Source organism: Teleopsis dalmanni, chromosome 2 (genome assembly GCF_002237135.1).
Source record: "Teleopsis dalmanni isolate 2A chromosome 2, ASM223713v2, whole genome shotgun sequence".
NCBI classification, from domain to species: Eukaryota; Metazoa; Arthropoda; class Insecta; order Diptera; family Diopsidae; genus Teleopsis; species Teleopsis dalmanni.
This window is the reverse complement of record NC_051847.1, coordinates 223,974,430-223,980,429: the sequence shown is the minus strand read 5'-3', so window position 1 is coordinate 223,980,429 and position 6,000 is coordinate 223,974,430.

Here is a 6,000-nt window from a genome sequence, read left to right as displayed (position 1 = left end):
GAAGAAATATATCTTTCCTAATATATTACTTATATACAGTTATATAGAGATCTTAAAGTCTGCACAGTATAAGAAGAAAATAGAAATAAAGCACAGAGTATTGGAAAATACATATTTGAGAAGCTATCCTAACGACATAGCTTTCCAAATGCTTAATACCCAATAGGATTCAGTCGCTTATGTAGTTACACCACGCTAGATCTTTAACATTGCGTTCCAAGGACTTGAGTAGCAATTGTTTTCAAGCCGCTAGATATTCATTTTTATTTTGGTCAATTTAGTTAAATTTTAACAGTTTGGAATATTTATAAAAATTTATGAAGAAAAAAGTTATATTGTATTATAGTATGGACTGTAAAGAATATAAGCAATGTAAGGGGGTCTACACCGAAGAGAAAGCTATGAAAGCTATGTATTATTATTTTTATAAATAAATAAAATAAATTCTAAGTAAATATTGACTGCAAGAATTATTTTTGATTCTTTGCGTATGCATTATTAATATTAGTATGTACATCCTTGCAATGTACATATAATCTAAACTTATCATATGGAGATTTTATTATCTGAAAAATTTATTATTCCCTTTGGGACATGAATGATTATTTGTAATGTTGCTTTTATTACTTATTTTCGAAAGGACATTATTGATTGCGTACATTTCAGGAATGAAAACTTATAGAACACTGAATATAAAAGTTAAAACTTTCGTCGCATTATAAATGAAGCGTTCTTATCTTATTTAATTTATCGAAATTGTAGTTTTTCATGTGTTCAGACAATTTCTGTTTAGTTCGCCATTACAGGTAAATTTTTGAAAATCCAATAGAGTGGTCTATATGTATATATATAACTATATGCATTGTGTATGATGTATATATAGACTTTTTTAATATTTTCTTTGAAATGTAAATATAAAACTTAGTAAAAGTTAAGAAATACAAATAAAAGTGGCAAATAAATAAAATATTTCATGACACCGGAAACGGAAAAGTTTCCTGTTAGCCAATGAAGCCTAAGAAGAACGTATGTACTTGGCTTACGTTATCGTTCGAAGTACGATAACTACGTTGGAAGTAGGTCAATTGTATGCGGATTTTGTTAAAAACGCCAACTACAAACCATTGCCGTAACTGGCGAAAGATCTAGCACATTAAGTGCTACTGACTTCTAGCAACTAACAAAAATAAAACGTTGAGAAAAATATGCAGAGAATTTAAAGCAAAATCTGGGTCAGCATGCAAAAGGATATAACATTACATTGATTTGTTTTTTCCCGTGTACTTATTATGTTTTCCAAAGTTGTTATATGTTTTTTTTTTGCATGTTATGCTAAACAGAATAGTTGTTAAAAATCTAGTAAATTATATTATTATATATATATATAACTCAAAGGATGACGCAAACAGAAATTTTTGGAAACTCCGATTAAATGTTTTATGATTTTATTAATTATAAAAGAACTCACTTGCAATAAAAATTATATTTTTTAATATTTAAATTAACTTATGTTTGTTTTTTATTTATTTAACACTTTACTATTTTTAAATAATTTATATGTGTTAGAATATTTATTTAAGATTCACATTTTGTGTGTTTAAATACGCGCGCCAAATCGACTTCCACCTGTCCACGTTGGGGTTCAAAACTCAACTAATGTTTGGTAGGTAGCCTAAAGTTAAACGGACGAGGAAAGTCATAAAAATTACAAAAACAAAAAAAAGAAAAAGAAAATAGGAAAAACATTAAAAACACTCTGACTTTGTGTTAGCCAAATTGAAAATAATAAATCCAAAGGATATACGAAGAATGTACGTAACTGTGTGTGTGTGTGAATGCACGCAGAGGAGCATTCAATTTGTTGAACACACGTTGAAATGTTAATACGCCATTTTGCATTTGATTGAATAAAATTATATTTTCCACCGAATAACACAAGGCGGTGACGGACTTCCGAAAATTTTCCGTGACGGGTTCATTAGATATTTAATTCTCCGGTATATAAGCAGAGAAATACAAGTCACTTTTGTAAGAGCCCCCGAACGTTTCAATCGTCAATGATATCGGGGGGAGGGATTTGTGTTAGGCAAATACCCCTATGCACTGCGACCAGCTTGATCTATTGTGCACTCCTTTCTATTTATACATTCAGTATCTCGAGGAATCGAAGCAGCTCCTTCGGAGGGAGGTCGTCATCCTCTAGCCCGAATGCTTTAATGTGCATTAATCTTTTGTATCTTAAACTATAGCATGTTTTTGGTAGAGCTTACAAAGCGCTATGGCCGTGGCCGGAAGAAAATTACAACTACAAAAAAGCTGGTTTGAAAAGTTAAGGCTAAAGTAAAAATAGTCGTAAAATAGCTCCAACTACATAAGACGTGATTCGAAAAAGAGAGACTTGAATGGATAAACGCTGATGCGGATGTTTATGGTAGAAATAGGGTAAACAGAAGCTGGGACAACAAAACATTTACGTGGGTCAGAGTCATTGGTTAGTCAAAAATAGACTGACAACCTTCCACTCCACATTTTGACATACAATGTTCCAATCCACTTGACTTTACGGTGTGTGGCATTTTGCACACCGAAAATTAGTAATGTACAATAATTAAATTATAATGTAAGATTTAAGTTTTTTATAATTGTAATTTATTAAGATAATTATGGCAAACATATCAAGTTCATAGTTCAAATGGATTTACCTTTTTGTAGATATATTCATTTCAATGAAATACAATAAAAGTCAAGTACGGCTTTAAGTCAGTTGGTTAAAGTTCGCTGACTATGAGCTTCAAATTTGGCAGGACACGAGTTCGATTCCTGGTACTTGCAATCTCAAAAAAATACAAGAATTATTTCCAAGACCACTGATGATGGGTATTTGGCAATGCTCGAAACAGCTGTATGGTTAGCCAAAAATTTAATTAATTAAAATAATATTAAATACATTTTTGTTGTTGTAGTTCACTACTATTTAAACGTACGAGTATTGGAAACATTTTCAATGTCAACAATCTAATTTAATTCGCCCTAATCAATCACTCGATTTGAGTATAAAATCCGCTCCTATAGTCTTTAAATAAAGTACATACAAACATGTATGGTAGGTGAGGCTAAGCCACATTGTAACGGTAAATTAAGTGTTCAGGCGGTTCGACTGCATGCGGTCAATTATTCGCGTTTCTATTCGTTCTGAGTTCGTTAGTTCGGGGTTTCACAAACTTGTCGATATGTTTTTTAGTTTTTATGTACACGTATATATGGATATATGAACGCTCTCACTAATTCTAATTTTTGTTGTGTACTAGACGTGTTTTGTTACATTTTTTGTTTGCAAAATATGCAAATGAGTTTTTCACTTTTTCCATAGCGAACTTTACTTTCAATTTATCATGCTAGGTTATTCGGTTTTTCCTTTTTCCATCACATAAAATACGATTAATGCAAAATAATAAAAAAACTTTTAAATACTATTTTATACAAGGATTATCTTAAATATTTTTGATTGCATTTAAAAACTTGAAAAATTCTGTTGACATATAAATTGCGGCTTAAAAATGTAATCGACATTTGTGAAAACTTAATTTTCTTAATAGTTTTTACAGTTTTATCTGTTTTTCCAAAATTGATTTAATATTCTATAAACTGTAATTTTCATGTCGTTTATCAATCAATCATAATTTCCATCGCCTCGTAAATTAATTAAATTGACTTTTCCATATTTATTTGCATACACGCGTACATACACCCACACACACACATACACATGCAAACACGTTTGTTTGCAGAAGTGCGTTTGTGCAGTTACGACATTTTAGTGGCTTACTTTTTTTTTAATTGACAGGAAAATTACTTTTCAAAGTGTAAGAAATGCGCTTTTATTTTCGTTCCAAGTAGTAAAGCATACTTTCAGGAGTAAGTTTCGGGCAAAAGGAAGTTTCATGCACATAAATTAGGTCAAGTTGAATGTAAAGTGCAATGGCTTTCAAACTTTTTATAACGATGTTCAATCGGTTTTAATTAAAGACATTTTATGCTTTTTTATGCTTTTGAAAAGAATTAATAATAACTTTTTAAATTTTAACACAAAATAGTAAAAAAACAAAATTAAATTAATTAAAATTAAATTATGTTATTCTCGATTTATTTTTTAACATTGAACGTTTTGAAATTAATATTGTAAATTAACATATTTCTTTTTAATTTTTTGGTGTGTTTGCTAGCACTTTTGTTTGTTGATTTTATTAAATATGTTTGAGCAAAGTTGAACACTAAATGCTTGTAGGAGTAAGGTGTTTGGGCTGCAAGTGCCAAATAAAGATGTAGTTTATAAGCTGGAAATTAACTACGGTACTTTTGTACTGCCTTGGCTTCTAATTTGAGTTCTCAAACTGGCATTTGCAGCCCAAACAAATTATATACGGACTATAAACTATTTAAGAAATTTGAATATTTCCTAAGATTGATGATGAGTACTTGACAATACTCGAAACAGCGTTGTATGGGCAGCCGAATTTCATTAAATTAACTAAATTCTAAAGTTTGTCCTTTCTTTCATTGCTATCCGAAGCCCTCTAAATTTTAAAAAAATAGCTTCATTATTATTATAAGAAAGAGTAGTTTTTTCAACAAAACAAATCAAACTTTAGAAATAAAAACCATTTAATAAATCATAAACATGTATTTTTTAATAAAAAAAATATTCATTGCTTAGAATTGGTTCCCAGCTAGAAAAATTTGTGGAACCGATTACTTCTACGACTGACCTTTTGAAAAACAAACATTCTAAATTCTTTAAATAATTTAAAAAAATAAAATCATACAACATTGCAAATAAACTAATCAAAAACAGTCAGAGGCATCGCAACAAAATTAATACTAATGCTATAGCAAATCCAAAAATTAAGATGATAAAGCTACAATTCATCGATTATGTAATCGTTTTGAGTAGGACAAATACTAAACAAAAAGAACTTTGGAAGACCAATAGCAAATAAGTAACTCAGTCGATAGACGCATACCATTCCTCGCCATATCGAGTTGGTAGTATCAAGTTTGCCTCCAACATGCACCAAACCCAAATACCTTTTTAGCCGAAACATTTTCATCCATTCATATGACATGATAAATCCAGCCAAGTCACTAAATTTTTATATACTTAAGTTTGGACAATCGTAGCTACAGGAAGTAAAAAGAGTAAGTAATAAGAAGAAGTAAGTAAAAGTTGTGCCAACGTTTTGGTTTGCTCCACAGTAGGGAACACTAATTAATGCAAAGGCATCATAATTAGCCTAGGGTTTAAAATAATCTCTATTGTTAATAATACAGATTTATTTAAAAAAAAATTATTTCTACTTGGACAGAGTAGGAAACTTATTACGATATTCTACTGCGTAAGCCTTGAACTTAACTAGATTCGCTGAATAATACATATAGTAATAAAGTATGAAAAAAATATTTTTGTCAACCTCATGGTTCGATTCTAAAAATGTGTCTTCTTTTTCTTCTCATTGTGAATACAAGTATGATTGTACATTAGAGAAATAATTAGAGTTGAGAGTTGAAATAATTTACATATGATATATTTAGGCTACATATATTTTTCTATATTATAGTTTATATTATAGTTTTTAAAAAACCATTACTTACAGACATGAAAATCCCACAATAGCTGGGGCTTTTTCTTTGTTAAACACTTCGATCACCTGAAGATCGCATCTTTCACTGCTTTTTCATATAAAATGTATTCAAGGGCAACACAAAACGCTACTTAAATAATTTTATTTTGTTTATCATTGTTGAAATTGTTTCCTAATATTTGTTTACATAAAGTTCAAAGGTGCCACACTAATTTCCAAATTTAGCCCAAAGAGCACACGTACTCGTATATTAATTTTCGATATGATAAGATAAAACAGAAACTAGTGCCTCATGATATAAACTTATACTAAATTAGTATTCATCATTCTAGATTACGAAATTACGAAATTACGGAGTCGA